Source organism: Mustela putorius, unplaced genomic scaffold, assembly GCF_011764305.1.
Source record: "Mustela putorius furo isolate JIRA1106 unplaced genomic scaffold, ASM1176430v1.1 tig00000992_pilon_pilon_pilon, whole genome shotgun sequence".
Lineage (NCBI taxonomy): Eukaryota > Metazoa > Chordata > Mammalia > Carnivora > Mustelidae > Mustela > Mustela putorius.
This window is the reverse complement of record NW_025421526.1, coordinates 2,378,084-2,397,550: the sequence shown is the minus strand read 5'-3', so window position 1 is coordinate 2,397,550 and position 19,467 is coordinate 2,378,084.

Below are 19,467 nucleotides of genomic sequence, written 5' to 3'. Positions count from 1 at the left end.
AAATTTAAAAGAATAGAAATCAAACAATATCTTCTCTTAGACCACAATGGAGTTAACTAGAAACCAATTACTGAAAGATAATAGGAAAATCCTCAAATATGTGGAAATTAAGCAACACACTTATTTCTCAAGTTTTTAAAGACTTTATTTATTTTTGCAAGAAAGACTGATTATGCAAGCACACAAGAGCAAGCATGAGCTGGGGTGTGGGTAAGGAAGGGACAGAGCGAGAAGCAGGCTCCACTTAACTAACTAGCCATCCAGGTGCCCTAAACAGCATACTTTTACATAGCATAGTGGTCAAAGAAGGTATCTCAAAAGAAACTAAAAAATACCTTCAGGGCTTGAGTCCTGAATCCAGCTCCTTGCTCAGCAGGGAGCCTGCTTCTCCCTCTCCTGCTCCCCCTGCTTGTGCGTGCTCTCTCTCTGTCAAGTAAATAAATAAAATCTTGAAAAAAAAATAACCTTTCAACTATGTGAAAATGAAAATACAAACTTATCAAAATATGTGGAATGCAATAAAAGCAGCACTTAGAGGGGAATTTATATCATCGAATACATATATTAGAAAAGAGGAAATTTCTGCAATCAATAATCTAAATTTTCACCTTGGGAAACTAGAAAAAGATAGAGTAAATTAAATCCAAAGTAAGCAGAAGACAAGAAATAAGAATTTGGGCAGGAATCCATGAAGTGAAAATCAGGAAATCAATAGAGAAAATTAATGAAGCAAAAAGGTGTTTCTTTGAAACAATGAATGAAATTAATCTGCCTCTAGGCAGGCTAGTAAAAACAGGACACAAATTATTAATATAAAAATTGAAGGTGAAGACATCATTATAGATTCCACGGACATTAGAAAGATAATCAAGGAATAGTGTGGACAACTCTATGGCCCACAGATTTGATAACTTATATTAAATGGATCGATTCCTTGAAAGACACTATCTGTTAAAAATTCACACAAAAAGAAATAGGTGAAGCAAATAGACCTATGTCTATTAAAGGAATTAAATCAATAATCAATAGACTTCCAAAACAGAAAGTATCAGGTATATTGTGAATTCTACTAAACACTTAAGGAAGAAATTATACCAATTCTCTACAATTTTTTTCAAAGGAAAGAAGCAGAGGCATACTTCCTAATTCATCCTATGAGGCCAGGATTATCCTAATACCAAAATACATTGCTAGAGAATAAAATGACGGATGAATATCTCTTATGAACATAGATGTAAAAATCTTCAACAAAATATTAACAAATCAAATCCAATGATGTATAAAAAGAATTGTATACCATCACCAAATGGGACTTACTGCAGGTATGCAAAGCTGAAAAATCAATTAATGTAATCCACCACATTAGTAGGCCAAAGGAGAACAATCTAATGATTGTATTAATACATGCAGAAAAAGCATTTGACAAGATCTAACAGTAATTCATGACAAAAACTCAGTAAACTAGATATAGGGAAATCTTCTCCAGCTTGATAAAGAATTAAAAGCAAACAAACCTTATAGCTAACATCATACTTAATGGTGAGAAACTTGAAACTTTCCCACTAGGATCGGGTACAAGGGAAGAATGACTCCTTTGACCACTCCTCTTCAACACTGCAGTGGAAGTCCTAGCAAATGCAACAAGACAGGAAAAGGAAATAAAAGATGTACAGATGGGGAAGGAAGAAATAAAACTGTCTTTGTTCATAGATGACATGATTGTCTATGTAGAAGATCTGAAAGATTCAACAAAAAACTCCTGGAACTAGTTATTAAGTAATTAGAGCAAGGTTGCAGGAGCCTAGATTAATGTACAAAAGTCAATCATTTTTCTATACACCAGCAATGAACAAACAGAATTTGAAATTAAATTTCAAATTTACCTAATATCATTTAGTGTCCAAAATATGAAATACTTAGGTATAAATGTGACAAAATATGCACAAGACTTACATGAAGAAAACTGCAAAATTCTGATGAACAAAATCAAAGAAAAACTGAATAGTGTATGTTCATGGATGGGAAGACTCAATATTGCTGTGGTGTCCATTCTTCTCAATTTGATCGGTAAATGCAATGCAATCCCAATTAAAATCCCAGCTAGTTATTTTGTGATTATCAACACACTTATTCTAAAATGTATATGAGGAGACAAATAGCCAGAATAGCGCACACAATATTGAGGGAGAACAAAGTCGAAGGATTGACACTCCCCAACTTCTAGACTTACTATAAAGCTACATTAGTTAAGACTGTGTGGGCATTGGTTAAAGAATGGACAAAGAGAGAACAGTGGAACAGAACAGAGATCCAAGAAATAGATAAATAATGTCAACTGATCTTTGACAAAGTAGTGAGGCTTTTCCATAAATGGTGCTGGAACAACTGAATTTCCATAAGCAAAAAAAAAAAAAAGAAAAGAAAAAAATAGACACCGACCTTATGCCTTTCACAAAATTAACTCAAAATGGATCACAGGCTGCAGTGTGAAATACAAAGATCCTCCTAGAGGATCACATAAGAGAAAACCTAGTTGACCCTGGCTATAGCTATGACTATTTAAATACAACACTGATGGCACAATCTATGAAAAAATAATTGATAAATTGCATTTACTAAAATTAAAAACTCATGTTCTGGGAAAGGCCAAGTCAATGGAATGAGAAAGCAACAGGCTAGGAGAAAAACATTTGCAAAAGACACATCTGATAGAGGATTGTTATCCAAAATATAAAAGAACTCTTCAAAATCAACCATTAGAGGGCTCCTGGGTAGTTCAGTTAGTTAAGCATCTGCCTTCAGCTCAGGTCATGATCTCAGCATTCTAGGATTGAGCCCCGAATTGGGCTCCCTGCTCAGCAGTGGCTCTGCTTCTCCCTTTGCCTCTGCCCTTTCTCCCTGCTGGCGATCCCTCTCAAATAAATAAAAACATTAAAAAAAATATTTTAAAAAATCAACCATGAGACAACAACCTGATTGAAAAAGCCAAAGATTTAAACAGATACCTCCTGAATGACGCTATCCAGATTACAGGTAAGGATATGAAAAGATGTTTCACATCATCAGGGAAATTCAAATTAAAACTATGAGAGACCTCTGGACACCTATGGAGTGGTCAAAATCTGGAACACTGGTAGCACCAAATGTTGGTGAGAATGTGGAATGATGGGAGCTCTGATTCACGGGGAGTGGAAATGCAAAATTGTGACGCCACTTTGGAAGTCAGTTTGATGGTTTCTTACAAAACTGAACATACTCTTACTATATAATCCAGTAATTGGACTCCCTGATATTTACTCAAAAGAGTTGAAAATTTATGTCTATCCGAAACCTGCACACAAATGTTTATACCAACTTTATTCATAACCGCCAAACTTGGAGGCAACCAAGAGATCTTCAGTAGGTGAATAGATACATTACGGTACACCCAGACAATGGCATAGTATTCAGCACTAAAAAGAAATGAACTATTAAGCCATGAAAAGGCATGGGAAAGCCTTAGATACACATTAGTAAGTGAAAGGAGACAATCTGAAAAGGCTACATATTGTATGGTTCTAATTGCAAGATATTCTGGAAAAAGCAAGACTATGGAGGCAGTAAAAAGATCAGTGGTTGTTGGGTGCTGTGGGAGGGGGATAAAAAATCTTATCTTAGATTGTCACATACTCCATTAGCCCACTTGCTGCTGCCATTCCCCAGTATTCAATTTACGTCATATGGCAACAAGTAGGACCTCAGTGCATCCTTACACAATTTTTTCAACAGGTTTGGCTTAAGGATTTGTAACATCTTCATGTTATAGGAAGTTGAAAGAAAGATACAGTAACTATTATAACAATTAACAATATATTGGCAGTATTGGGTGCTTACATAATATTACACAGAGCTTATTTGTGAACAGAATTCTGGTTTTATAATCAAAATTCTGAATTAGAATTTGAATTGTAGAATTTATTCATCATATGACTTTGAATAAGTCATTTAACTTCTTCTGGGCTATAACAACCATTCTTCTGACTCATGCAGAGTTACAGAGAGCAATGAGGTATTTAATGGGCATTGTATTTGGTACACTGCAAAGGGGTTAGGACAGGTACATTTCTTTTAAGAGTACATATCCTCAGAACAGATATGTGGAATGACAGAGCGGGGCAGCAGTTTGAGTGTGGTTGTTCTGGGGCTGGACATCTGGTGACAGTCTTAATGTTTCACATGAAATATATGCCTACATGTGATGATGATGGGCCTACTCTGAAACTGTTTGGTCTGACCTGTAATAAAGTCACCATATGCAGCACTGTTGCAGCTTAAGGACAGAAGCTGCATCTGACCTTTTCACAAAGTATAAAATTAAAATCTTGTTGAATGAAATATATTTGGGGCACCAGAAATTTTTAGGCATTTCTTGATATGATGAGAACATTGTGGGCCTTTTCAGGGAAATAAAGCTTCCCTGGATTTCCTTGTGCTCCAGTGGAAAGCCCTGGGTCCCAAGACTCTTCACATACCGTAAGAATTAGATCTTGTATCTACTTGTCTGGTTAATTGCTCTCATCTGAAATGATTATACAATTTTTTTTTTGGCTTATAATTACAATTTTAAATTAAAAAAAATTTATTTTGTTGGTTACCACACAGTACATTGTTTTTGATGTAGTGTTCCATGATTCAGTGTTTGCGCATAACACCCAGTGCTGCACGCAGTAGTGCCCTCCCTAACACCCACCACCAGGCTCAAACATCCCTTTACCCACCTCCCCTCCAGATCCCTCCGTTTGTTTCCGAGTCCACAGTCTCTCATGGTTTGTCTCCCCCTCCGATTTCCCCCTTCCTTCTCCTCATGCCCTCCATGCTATTCCTTATGCTCCACAAGTAAGTGTAACCACATGATTATTATCTTTCTCTGCTCGACTTATTTCACTTAGTGTAATCTCCTCCAGAATTTCTTTTATATTCCTGAGAGAGCCAAATGGCTACAGAACAGACTATGTCCCTAGGTTAAGACACAGTGTGCAGGTCAACCGGTGGCAGTGCTATCTCTATATGGACATATGGTATGAAGCCCAGACCTTGGCACCACCTCTAAGTCATAAAACCTGAGACACATGGGGCTATATGGTCCTTGGAGATATTTTACTCACATAAGGAATAAGGACCCAGACTCGTTATGTTTCTCAGAAGACTATTTCATTAGGGCAGGGGATAGCCGCCTTCTTCAATTTTCACCGTCACTCGGCTATAGTGTGCAGATGTTTGTGCAGGATCTGTGACCTTGCTCTCATTTTGATACCCTCAGGGATGGAGGGGGAAGGGCCTAGTGACTCATTATTCATGTTCACTGTAAGGTAACTAACACGAGCTCTGTCTCTGATCCACAATACCTCACGTGCATATTCAGGATAAAATGATAGATATTTAAAACAATGGTTTTGGTGTAATTATAAAATAATAGTGAATTTCTAGCCAAGGAGACTGATGGCCAAGATGGGGCCCAAACTCTAGATCCCTCACCCAGCCCCTTTTTTAAAAAATCCACACTTAGTTTAGGGAAAAACAAACAAATATCTGAGTATGGGGCAGGACCCAGGCAGAGCATGTAGTGAGGGAGAAGTGAAAGGGCAGGAGATGATAGCACAGCTGGGACCAGGGAAGAGCCAGGAGTCTCCACTCCCGGAAGGCACATGGTAACAAGTTAAAGAGGGATACAGCAGCCAGGGGTCACAAGACTCGTAGGTGAGGGTTCCTTGGTAACTTATCTGCGGCTCTTCTAGGAATCATACCCCTGGGTCAGGGCAGAGGTGCTCCAGAGGCCTGAGGGACATCGGGTGTGCATCCCTTCCTGGCTAGGCTGGCTCCTCCCCAGCAGTGACAGGTCCTCTGGAGAACTACCCCGTCAGGAAGAGCCAGGCCACAGCAGAAGGATGCCCGGATCTGCAGAGCAGCTGAATCCACAGCCAGGTTGAGAAGAGGGACAAGGAGACGGAGGGCCTCCAGAGGGGGGGGGCAAGTTGGCGATTCGTTGAGCACAGCACCGCTGGCAGGAGAGGCGACCCAGCGTTGTTGGAGGGAGGATGGCCCGGAGGCGCTGCCGCGTTACTGGCTATGGAGACCGCCCCGGATGAGACAGTGGGGCCCTTTGGCTCTAGGAGCCCCAAATGTATCTCAAACCTCCATGCGGCTACTTACTAGTGCTGTGACCCTGGGCAAGTCACCTAACCGTCCTGGGCCTCAGTCCTACCTGCAAAATAGGGAAAAGACGACTGCATTTTAATGTGTGACTACATGCTAAGGTGAGGACATGGTGCGCCCTAAAAAATGACAGGAGTTCTCATTGTTCAGTCATTACGCTCATGGGGCCCTTAGGGAGGTTGAAACTATTTCTGCGACGAGTTGTTTCATGTCTGACTCTCCCTCCACCCCGTAGCCCTAAACATGCAGACACATGTGGACTAAGCACCAAGAGAGAAGGACCAGGGCCAGTGTCATTGTGCCATGGGCAGAGGTAGTTGCCAAATCATGCTGCTTTTAATTGTATAAGGAATTCTGCACGCTGTAGTAGGCTTCCCTAGTCAATTAACATATTCAGTAACGAGTTACTGCTATAAAAATATTGCCATCTCTTCAAAAAATCTCTGCTTTACGGAAGTTGAAATTGCCCTTAAAGAAAGGGCGAGAGTGGGGGCACCTGGATAGCTCTGTCAGTTAAGCGACTGCCTTTGGCTCAGGTCATGATTTGGGGGTCCTGGAATCATGCCCCGCCTCGGGCTCCCTGCTCAGTGGGAAGACTTCTTTTCCCTGTCCTCCTGATTTGTGCTCTCTGTCACTCTGTCTGTCTCTCTCTAAAGGAAGGAGAGGGGAAGGGAGGGGGGAAGGAAGGAAAGGAAGAAAGAAAAAGAAAGAGTAGGACTGTCCCAGGGCCACACAGCAAGTGAGGCATGAACTCCAGCCAAGGTTCTCTGTCTCCGCAGTCTGCTCTTCCAAACATCACATTACATGGCTATACAAATAGATTAAAGCCTAAATTTTTTCCTCAGGAAAATAATTCAATTTAGACCAGATCTAATACCCAGAAATCTAATCTTGGTCAAAATAAAAACCTATCATGAGTAAACACCTTTTAAAATTATTATTACCATCTTAACTGCAAAAGATATTATGTAGTCCTCTTGCAGTCAAGAACTATGTGAGCTGGAAGTCACTTCAGAGAGGACGGTCTCCTTCTACTTTACTGATGAGCAAATGGAAGCCAGGGAAATTTAAGTGATTTTTCCAAGCAGTTTGGCAGTGACTGAGTCAGGGATTGAGCTATACTTTCTTTGCCCTCTTAAGAGTGCTCTGGGAGGAGATACCACAACATCCTAAATAGAAACCTTATAGTGACTGGCATACAGATTTCTCCTGCTAGAGATCTTTAAAAAATGTAGAGATATTCAGGGTGACTTAATTTCCCATTAAAAGAGGACTTTGAAAGTGTTAGGAGACAAAGAGAAAATATAGAATAGTAATTATTCTTGGCTCAAGGCACTCCCAATTACGGGACATACCAATTAAAGTCCCTGAATTGCAGGGACACGAAAATGGCAAAGATCTTAAAACTCCACCTGGAGGTTGCAAACTGGTTCAAATGCAGCAGAAGAGCAAGAAAAATGCAGAGGAGGACGGAGGAGAAGAGAGTCAGGGAGAAGCAGAGTTGTGTCATCGAAACTGAGTGCAGATGAGTTGCTTAAGAGGAAACTGTAGCTGCGAAAGTTGAGGGTAGCAATAGTTGAGGAGGAAAGAAGGAGTCATCAGGAGGCGTATCAGTGAGGGATCTGAGCAGTCCTGATGACAAGCTAAAGATAGCTAGCCTGGTTGCAAGCACTGGATCCTGCAAAGACAGAGGCAGCAGAGGTCGAATTTTTATATAGTTTTTGAAATTTATACTTTTATTTTGAAAACTTTCCACCTGTAGAAAATTTGCAAGAAGAGAACATTAAATATCCATATGCCCTTTACCTAGATTTACCGGTGGTTGACATTTTGCTAGAATTGCTCCTATCTCATAAGCATCTTTATGTAATGAAACATTTATATTATGTGTGAATTTTAAATAGTTTGTGTCACACTTAACACCTAAATATTTATTTATCATTATTCTCCAAGAACAAGGACATGATGACATGACTACAGTTTCTTACCACCTTCAGGAAATTTAACATTGATTTAGTCTTATATCTAAAATTTGTATATATGCAAATTTTACCAGGTATCCCAAAAATGTCCCCCAAATTTATAGCATTTTTCTCCCCTCCAATGCAGTATCCAAACAAGGATCACACATTGTATTTAGCTGTTGTATCTCTTGTGGTCTCTTTCAATCTACAATAGCTCCCCATCTTTATTTTCTTTCAAGACTGCTGTTTTTTTTAGTCCAGATCAATTGTTTTGCAGAATGTCCCTCAGTTTCGTCTTGTCTGTTTTCTCTTGGTTGAATTTAGGTTAAACATTTTTTTTTGTGGCTGTACCGTACAAACGGTATTGTAGACAATAAGCTTTACAATCAGTCACAGAGCACCGAAATCCTACAATCCTGCTGCTGATTGATTCTGCTAGTCATCTTGAATACATGTTTTGTGAAGAACATATGGGATGTGCTGAAAGCTGATCTGGACCTCGACGACATAAATGGGATTCATCTCAACATTCTACTTCCCTCTGTGCTACACGTCGCTCAGGAATCAGAGCTACTGGTTCCTTTACTGATAATCAAATCCTTTTCATATTCGAGTTTAGATTTTGTACTTTCTTTTGTCTTAAAGGAACTGACTTATAAATATAATATAAATACCAAGAATATAAATACCAAGAATTAACCTCAAGATAGGTTTTAGTCTTCACTGCAATTCATCGTCAAGTGAAAGTGAAATCCTTTCACGACACATTTTAGTCAGAGTGGTTGAATTTGCCAACTGCTTTGCTTAGCTTCATGCAAAAATGTGTATTTTTTTGAAAATCTTTATTATACATGATTATATTTAATGCTCAGGATGATTCTGTGAGGCCGTGAGATGACTGGGGCCTCAGAGAGGAGATTGGTTGGTCCTGATTTCCAGTGAGACTCACATCTTGGCTTGTTGGGGCCACTATACAGCCGTGCATACCCTACCTTCCCATCTGCCTGATGGTTTCTGTTTCAGATCGGTTACTGGAAGGATCAGGTTAATTAAAATTTGAATCTCCACAATTTTTGTAGAAAAACGGCCAGTTCTAAAACAAAAATCTCATTTTAGTATGTTGTTTTAATTGCATGGTACCCAATAAATCATGACATCTATTTGCTCATTGAGTTTTCAAACTTTCATTTGGAACTCACTTTACTAGATCTAGGTTGACAAGTTGGATATGATACCTGTTAGGGCACGTGAATATTTGCATGCCCTTCTATTCAAGTCTGTGTCCAAAGAGATTTAAGATTGCTTACAGAAATATGTGTGATCTAACAAAAAACAGTAAGAGGAAAAATAAGTAAATGCAGTGGGGGTCAAAGAAAAAGGACATGGACCACGAGATTCACATGCGACACTGTTGGCTGTGGGCTTGTTTTAAAAGTTGAAGATGTTTGAGTGTAAGCACGTTCCTATGCCAGGGGAAAGGAGAAAGTGAAAATTAGAGATAGACAAGTCAGGGGTGAGGACTGCTGGGCAGGAGCGAGAGTTAGTCACTCATCAACACAAAGGGTGTGCTTGTGGAGGACACACAGGGATGAAGCAGCAATGGTTCTTGTCAGCGTGGAACAGAAAGTAAGGCAGCATCCTCTCCCGATGCTGAAGCATGTGGGCAGTGGTGTGGGCAGTAGACAGCAGCTTCAAATATCCAGAGAAGCACTGTATTCCAAGATTGGAAAAACCGGTCTGTATTCAGTTTTCTTTAGCTACCCAGGTGACTACTAAAACTCATGGACTGTGTTGCCTGTGTTGCAGAACATGGAAGTCCTCGTCGGTTTCTGGGAGCACTTGGGGCCTGGGAAATACACTGTTTGGATAGGGCAAAAGTTGTTCACTTAACTCACCACCTTTAGTCTGCAGGAGATTTCCTTCATTCAACACACGCAAGTGCCTCCCGTGTGTCATCCCGACTGCTCCCTCCTTCCAGCTTTTGCTTTTGCTCATCGCTTCTGAGGAAATTACCAGTGAGGAGAGCTCTCAATCTAATCTGTTCTCTTGGGTCAGTCTGCAGAGATTCAGGTCAAGTGCATCTCAAAAGCCCAAGTAGGTACAGGATCATCTTTCCTATTCAGAAATAAAATCTTTTAAGCTGCTTGTTTGCTCTTGTCTCCAGCACCAAAGGAGGCTCCAATGAAGCAGGAAAGCCACACGCATTTCTTTGAGTAGGGCTGATGGATTTCTGGGCATGCTGGGGAACCACAAATTGAGAGGCCAAACAAAACAAAACAAAAAAGCCTTAGAGGACCATCTAACACAGCACAGCCCTCTTATTTTGGAGGTAAAAAATTATGTCTTCAAATAAACTTAATACAAGCGTACACCCAGAAAGAGGGCAAGCTGGAGCTACGAGTCTTCTGACTCCTAGACCAACGGTCATTCTGGCCCACAATATGGCTCCCCAAATAAATCTCGACTAGTGAACTTAAATTTCACAACTGCAAACAGGCATTTTTGAGGGAACAAGTTTAATTTTACCTTCCCATGTGAGCTAGAATATATCAATATTTGCATTTAAAGTGATTGTTTTCAGAGCACTTATATTTGTCCTTCCGTTAAAGCAGACAACAGCCGAGCAGCAAGGATTATCAAAACTCTATGCAACAATGGGAGGAACTGGTGCACTTTCATGTCTGATTATTTCGTTTTGTGAACTAAGTGCTCTGATCTCCCAAGGAGTTTCCAAGCTAGAGGTATGTTATGCTTGAAGATAGGAAACTAAGATAGCTATATCTCTACATATTTATATACAGATACTCCAAATTTAGTACTTGCAAGAACAGATTCTTGGCATTTGGGGGCCTGCGGAGGGAACAGTACTGTAATATACCACTCTGGCATCTTAGTTTTGTGGTCACGGACTATCAGAGCTAGAAGAGGTCATTTTACTTCTGCAGTTTAGAGGAAGGAACTGTGATTCAGAGAATAAGTGGTTTGTTCATGGTTTTTGAAAAGCAAAACCAACTGGACAGTTAAGTCACTGACTGCATCTCTCTGGTTGATTCTATTCTCCTCACATCTACCCCTCCGTGCTATCCTACCATCAAATCCCAGCTACTTCATTGTGATTTCTCTCTAATCCCAATGCTAAGTAATCTACCTGGGATCCCAAATCCTTTTTGGGTCTTAGCTTTTACATTTCATTTAGGGTTGTGTGGTGTTACAGAATCTTGGCTTTGTTGTTGTAAGACAATTTTGCCATTTTCGTGGCTTTCAAAAAATAGAGCTAACAGAAGCAAGCACAATTTTCAGAAGCTGTAGTTCAGATAAAACAGCCTCATAGAAAAATCAATGCCATTTATAAGACTTAATTTTTAACCAAGCTGTTATGTTTAACTTAGATTTCTATTAACAGTGAGCTTACACTAATTAATATGTATTCAGTTGGCTTACTTTTCATTAAAAATTTGCATATAACCAACCATATAACTCAAACAATATCTAAATGTTATATACTTTTCCTGTATTTGGAACATGATAGTACTACTCAGATAATCAAAACCATTTGAATAAGGCAGGAGAGCTTCATTTTATGGAAGAGGGGGCTAAAGTCCAGTGGCTTGAAGGCCTTCAGCCAGGTCACAGAGCTGGCTACTATTTGTCTCTGTGGTTGGGACTGTCTAAACCTGGGCTCTCTATTCTGCTTGTTTCTTAGTATGATTCCTCCCCAGTTACAGATGACTTTCTAATGCTAAGTAGCTGTCTTAAGTGCCTGGGAGACCATATGCTAGTCTAGAAAGAGCATAGGATTTAGAATGTGATGGAGAAGAGTGCTTAACTCCACTTTTTTTTTTTTTTTTTTTTTAAGATTTGTCAGAGAGAGAGAGAATGAGAAAGAGCACAAGGGTGGGGGGAACGGCAGGCAGAGGGAGAAGCAGGCTCCCTGCTGAGCAAGGAGTCCGATGTGGCACTGGATTCCAGGACCCTAGGATCACGACTGCTCAACCGACTGAGCCACCCAGGCATCCCTTAACCCCACTTCTGGAGGCCAGTGATCTAGATACAATTCACCTGCCCTCTCTGGAGCCAGTTTCCTCGTTTGTCAAATGGGGGTGACTACACGACATACGGAGTTGTTGTGGAGAAAGTGTGATGCATGGGAAATGTGTGGCACATGGTGAGTGGTTACCCTGTGGCGCATCCATCCCCCAAGAGGCTGACGCTGGACACTTCCTGAAGTACGGGCTGCCCCCGTGAAAGCACCACGTAATGGGTTCATGCTGGACAGACAGATTGGATAAATGAGGAAGGGGACAAGGGAATCATCTTTATTAGTTCACTTATTATGATGAAACTAGTTCTTTGCAAGGGCAGGGGGAGGAGTCTGAAGGGCCAGAATGGCAAATCTGGTGGACAGGTCCAGATTTTAATGACCAGGGTTGTCATTTTCCTTTTATTTTTATAGTTGTCTTTGGAAAAAGAAACAGTATATATACATTTTTAATGTTGGAGGAGGAATAATTAGAATAATTTTTTCCAAGTGTTGTCATGTCTTAGTGTTAGACTGATCAACTTTTTAGAAAAAGTAATTAAATCCACACAAAGCAACTATTCAGATTGTATAATAATCATTATTTTAAAAAGATATGTTTCAAATGACTTGATTGAAACTATGGAATCTTTCATATATAGCTGCAAAAAATATGTATTTCTTAAACTTGGAAGTACCATGTCAGCACCTGAATATGACAAAATAATAATGAAATTTATTTGTAACTATGTCAATATGTCCTACTTCGTCGGCTGAGAGCAGGCTGAGAATACCGGGGTTCTGGTCATCCTTCCCCCGGCTTGCTTAGGGCAGAGGATCCATGAGGAGGGACAAGCACAATTGAGGCTGTTGTCTCTCCCAGCTTGTAAAGCAGGGTGTCCCTAAGAGAAGGTGCCATTGTGCCTACCGCTAGTTCTGGAGCTGTGACTGACAGATTTTGTCCAGGGGCAGTCTGTAAGAATAGAGAACATTAATTGAAATAAACATTAACATTATTTGAAATAAAGTTCAAGCCTAAAGATGTCCCTGAAAACAATGGAGATTTTGGTGGTAAGTAATTAAGGGGAGGTTTGTAAGTAGCTCAATCAGTGCAATAAACTAACCCATAAACCAGCTAGTTTATCAGAAAGAAACAGGAAGAGACAGCTAAAAAGAATCCTCCTGGAATCAGAAAAAAACCCTCAAAAACTAACCCTGAAAAAGGACCTAAATTTAATGGACCAGATTATGGAACAATGAATGCTCCACATAATGTAAATAATGTAAAATTCTGGGACTGATTTGTAAGTCTCCTGATTCTTCAGAAAGTTAAACACAGACTTACCAAGTAACTTGGTAATTCCACTCAGGTGTATTACCCAGGAGAAATGAAAATAATTAAAAAGAATGATGTACTGCTTCATAGTATGGCATGAATGCCAAGGGAAAGAAACCAGCCAAAAAAGATCACATATATGCTAGGATTCCATTTACACGAAGTGTCCATGTAAACAAACCTATAAAGACACAAGTATTATGTTTGCCTAGGGTGTGGGGTGGGGTAAGTTGGGAGAAATGGGTAGTGGTAGCTAACGCAGTTTTGGCATGAGGAAAAAAATCTGAAATTGATTGCGGTGATGGCATATGACTCTGTGAATATTCTAAAAAACGAAATTGAACAGTTTAAATGAGTGAATTGAATAATGTGTGAGTTCTATCTCAATCTTGCTATTATTTAAAAAAATTATATAGGCCTGACTTGGATACTGACTTAAACATACTGAAAAACTATTTATGGCAATTCCGTTAACATGTGTTGAGATGTGCTCTTATGATTTGTATACTTTACTGTTTTGTTTTCAATTGAAGTATGGTTGACACACAACGTTACATTCGTTTCAGGTGTACATTACCATACGCTCACCAGAGGCAATCATCTGTCACCGTGCAACACTGCTACATCATTGATCATATTCCCTATGTGGTAACTGTTATCCTCTTGACTAATTCATGACCGGAAACCTGTCCCTTCCACTCCTCTTCACCCATTCTGACCATCTCCTACCTCCTTCCCTCTGACGACCATCAGTTTGTTCTGCTATCGGTCTGTTTCTGTTTGTTCATTTATGTTGTTTTGTAGATTCCACAGGTAAGTAAAATCATATGGTATTTATCTTTTGGTCTGATTTATTTCACTTAGTATAATGCCCTCTAGCTCCATTCATAAGACAAATGCAAGATCTTGTTCTTTATGGCTGAGTAATATTCCATTATTCCACAGATGCACACACGCCTGCACACACACACACACATCCCCTATACCTTCTTTATCCGTTCACCTGTCAATGGGTATTTAGGCTGCTCCCATATCTTGGCTATTGTAAATAAAGCTACAGTAAACAAAGGGGTATATATATATATATATCTTTTCAAACTTGTGTTTCCGTTTTGTTTGGATAATTAGCCAGTAGTGGAATTACTGGATCATTTGGTGTTTCTACTTTCTAATGTTTTTAAGGAAACTCTATACTGTTTTCCACAGCGCCTGTACCAATTTACTTTCCATCACTCACAGTGCATGAGGGTTCCTTTCTCTCAACATCCCAGCCAGTACCTGTTTTCCTGTCTTTTTAATTTTACCTGCTCAAATAGTTAATATCTCATTGTGGTTTTGATTTGCATTTCTCTGTTGATTAGTGAGTGATGTTAAGGATCTTTTCATGTGTCTGTCATCTGTAGTCTTCTTTGGAAAAATGTCTATTCAGGTCCTCTGACCATTTTTTAATTGGATTGTTATGCTATTGAGTTGTAGTTCTTTATATTTTGGATAGTAAGCCCTAATCAGAGATATTAGCAAATCTTTCTCCCATTCAGCAGGCTGCCTTTCTGTTAGTGGTTTCCTTTGCTGTGCAGAAGTTCTGTGTTTTGGTGGAGTCCCAATAGTTTATTTTTGCTTTTGTTTTCCTTGCTTCAGGAGATCTATCTAGAAAAATGTTGCTATTGCCGATGTTAGAGAAATCGCTGCATTTTTCTTTTAGATGTTTTATGGTTTCAAGTCTTACATTCAAGTTTCAAGTCTTACATTTATGTCTTTAACCTATTCTGATTTTTGTGTATGGTGTAACTTGCTCAGTTTCATTCTTTTGCATGTAGCTGTCCAGTTTCCCCAGCACCATTTATTAAAGAGACCATCTTTTCCCCATTGTATATTCTTACCTCCTTTGTTGTAGATTAGTTGGCCATATAAGCATGGGTTTATTTCTGGGCTCTCTACTCTGTCCCATTGATGTGTCTTTGTGTCAGTTCCATACTGTTTTGATTATTATAGATTTGTAGTATATCCCAGAAATCTGGGAATGGGATACCTCCATTTGTTCTTCCTTCTCAAGATTGCTGGCTATTCAGAGTCTTTTGAATTCCACATAAATTTTATTATTTGTTCTAATTCTGTGAAAAATGCTGTTGTTATCTTTTAGGGATTGCTTTGAATCTAGAGGTTGCTTTGGGTAGCATGGACATTTTAGTATTAATTCTTCCAATCCATGAGCATGGAATATCTTTCCATCTGTTTGCGTTTTCTTCAATCTCTTTCATAAGAGTGTGTTATAGTTTTGAGAATACAGGTCTTTCACTTTCATGGTTATGTTTGTCAGTATTTTGTTATTTTTGATTACTTATTTTTGATGCAATTATAAATGGGATTATTTTTTCAAAAATTTCTGCTTTATTATACACTATTTCCATAGTGTATAAAATCACAACTGAATTATGCATAGGTAGTTTGTATCCTACAATGTTACTAAATTCACTTATTATTTCTAATAGTTTTGTATTGGAATCTTTAGGTCCTATGTATAATTCTTTATGTCATCTGCATATAGTGACAGTTTAACTTCTTCCTGACCAATTTGAATTCCTTCTTTCTTTTCTGGTTGCTGTGGCTAGGACTTCTAATACTAGCTTGAATAAAAGTAACAGGTGGACTCCCTTGTCTTATTCTTGGTCTTAGAAAAAAGCTGTGTCTTTATTGGAGTATGTTAGCTGTTTCTCCTATAGCCTTATTTATGTGTAGGTACCCCCACTTGTTGAGTTTTATCATGAATGGATGTTGAATTTAGTCAAATGCTCTTCAACTATTGAGTTCTGATTTTTATCCTTCATTTTGATAATGTATTATCATGCTCATTTGTGAATATTGAAGCTTCTTTGCATCTGAAAAATCCACTTGATTGTCGCAGATGAAACTTTCAATGTATTGCTGAATACAGTTTAATATTTTGTTGAGGATTTTTGCATCTATGTTCATCAGGCTTATTGGCCTGTAGTTTTCCTTTCTGTATTGTCTTTGTCTGGTTTTGGTATCAGGGTCATACTGGCCTTGTAGAATTTATGTGGAATCTTTCCTTCCTTTTCTATTTTTTGGAATAGTTTTAGAATAGGTATTATCTCTTCTTTAAATGTCTGGTAAAACTCACTGTGAATCCATCTGGTCCTCCACTTTTATTTTTAGGGATTTTTTTTTTTAAAGATTTTATTTATTAATTTGAGAGAGAGAGAGATCACCAGTAGGCCGAGAGGCAGGCAGAGAGAGAGGGGGAAGCAGGTTCCCCGCTGAGCAGAGAGCCCGATGTGGGGCTCAATCCCAGGACCCTGAGATCATGACCAGAGCCAAAGGGCAGAGGCTTAACCCACTGAGCCACCCAGGCGCCCCTTAGGGAGTCTTTTGATTACAAATTTAGGTTTGGTATTAGTAATTTTTTTCAGATTTTTCTATTCCTTATTCAGTTTTGGAAGATTATGTTTCTAGGAATTCATTTCCTCTAGGTTGTCAGATTTGTTGGCATGTAACTTTTTGTAGTAGTCTCCTAAAATCCTTGTATTTTTGTGGTATTTGTGGCTATGTCTTTTTTTTTTTAATTTTTTAATTTTTAATTTTAATTTTTTTTTATAAACATGTATTTTTATCCCCAGGGGTACAGGTCTGTTTTATTTCTGATTTTGTGTCTTTTTTTTTCTTGATGTGTGGCTGAAGTTTCATCAATTTTATCTTTTGAGAGAAACAGGTCTTGGCTTGGTATTTTATACTTTGTATTTCATTTATTTCTGTTCTGATCTTTATTTCCTGCCTATTATCTTGAGCTTTATTATTATTTTTTTGTTCCTTTAGGTGTAAGGTTAGATTTTTGTTTGAGGTAGGACTGGATTGTTATAAATTACAACTGTTCCCACTGTGTCCCTAGGATTTTGGACAGTTATTTTCATTTTTCTCCGTTTTCCCATTTCTTCATTAATCCATTGGTTGTTTAGCAGCATGGCGTTTAGCTTACGTGGTTTTTTTTCCCTCCCCCTTGTGATTTTTAAGTTTCTTACCATAGTGGTTAGAAAAGATGTGTTATGAATTCAGTCTTAAATTTAGTAAGACTTGTTTTGTGGCCTAACATGTGATCTATCCTGGAGAATGTCCCATGTGCACTTGAAAATGTGTTCTGTTTTTGGATGGTATATTCTACATATCTATCTGTAAAGTTCATTTGGTCTAATGTATTGTTTAAAGACCGTTTCCTTATCGATATTCTGCCTGGGTGATCTATCCATTGATGTAAGTGGGGTGTTAAAAGTCCTTACTATTCTTTTATTATTATCAATTTCTCCATTTATGTCTGTTAATAGTTGTTTTCTGAATTTAGATGCTCTCACATTGGGTGCACAGAGCTTTATAATTATTTTAAGTTTTTGTTGGCTTGATCCTTATATCATTATGTAATGCCCTTGTTTCATATTATAGTTTTTGTTTTAAAGTTTATTTTGTCTAATATAAACATTGTTGCTCTTTTTCTTTCACTTCCATTTGCATCAAGTATTTTCTACCCTGATTCATTTTTGGTCTGTGTGTATCTTTAGGTATGAAGTCTCTTATAGACAGCATACATATGTACCTTTCTTTCCTCTCCCGCTCTACCTCTTTGGATTGAAGCATTTAGACCATTTGAAGTAGTTATTAGTAAGTATGTACTTATTGCCATTGTCATTTTCTGGTTTTCTTAGTACTTCTCTGTTTCTTTTTTCTCTTGCTTGCTTTCCTTGTGATTGATGCTTTTTTTTTTTTTTTTAAAGATTTTTATTTATTTATTTGATAGACAGAAATCACAAGTAGGCAGAGAGGCAGGGGGAAGCAGGCTCCCCGCTGAGGAGAGCCTGACGTGGGGCTCGATCCCAGGACCCTGAGATCATGACCTGAGCTGAAGGCAGAGGCTTAAACCACTGAGCCACCCAGGCGCCCCGATGCTTTTCTTTAATGTTATGCTTGGCTTTTTATTTTTTGTGTACCTATTAAAGGTTTTTGTGTAGCTATTACAGGTCTTGAGTTTGTGGTTATCATTAGGTTTAATGTAACATTCTAAGTATACAGTAGTCTATACTAAGTTGATAATCACTTAAGTTTGAACACATTCTAAAATTCTAAAAGAACTTTTTTACTCCCTCCATATTTTATGTATAAGCATTTTCTATCTTTATTCATAGTTTTCCTATTCCTAATTATGCTTTTTTTCTTTTTCACTTAAAGAATTTCCTTTAACTTTTATTTATCTGGGAAGCTTATTTCTCCTTCAATTTTGAATGATAACCTTGCTAGGCAGAGTATCTTTGGCTGTAGTTTTTTTCCCTTTAGTACTTCCAGCAGATCATGACACTCCCTTCTGACCTACAGTTTCTGCTGAAAAATCAGCTGATAGTCTTGTGGAGTTTCCCTTGTAGATGATTATTTGCTTCTCTCGCTACTTTTAAAATTCTCCTTTCTTTAATCTTTGACATTCTCATTATGTGTCTTGGTTGTGGACCTTCTTGGGTTTATTTTGTTTGGAACTCTGTGCTTCCTGAAACTGGGTGTCTTCCTTCTTTAGGTTAGGGAAGTTTTCAGCTGTTCTCTCTTCAAATAAGTTTTCTGCCTTCATTTGGGGCCTCCTATATATGCATGTTTGTTGGCTTGACGTTGTCCGACATATTCCTTACCCTATCCTCATTTTGTAATTTTATTTTTTTTTTGCTACTCAGCTTGGGTGTTTTCCATTAGCCTGTTTTCCAGATCGCTGATCTATTCTCCATTCTCTAATCTGTTGATTTCCTCTAGTTTATTTTTCCTTTGTTACTGGATTCAACTGCATTCAGTCAGCCTTCAGTTCTAGAGGACGTGCTCCAGAAACAGATGTGATGTGTCTGTGGAGGAGGGGAGTTCAGGGCCTTCCTATGGAACTATCTTGGACCATAAAGTTGTGTGTACTTTACTGTTTTGTG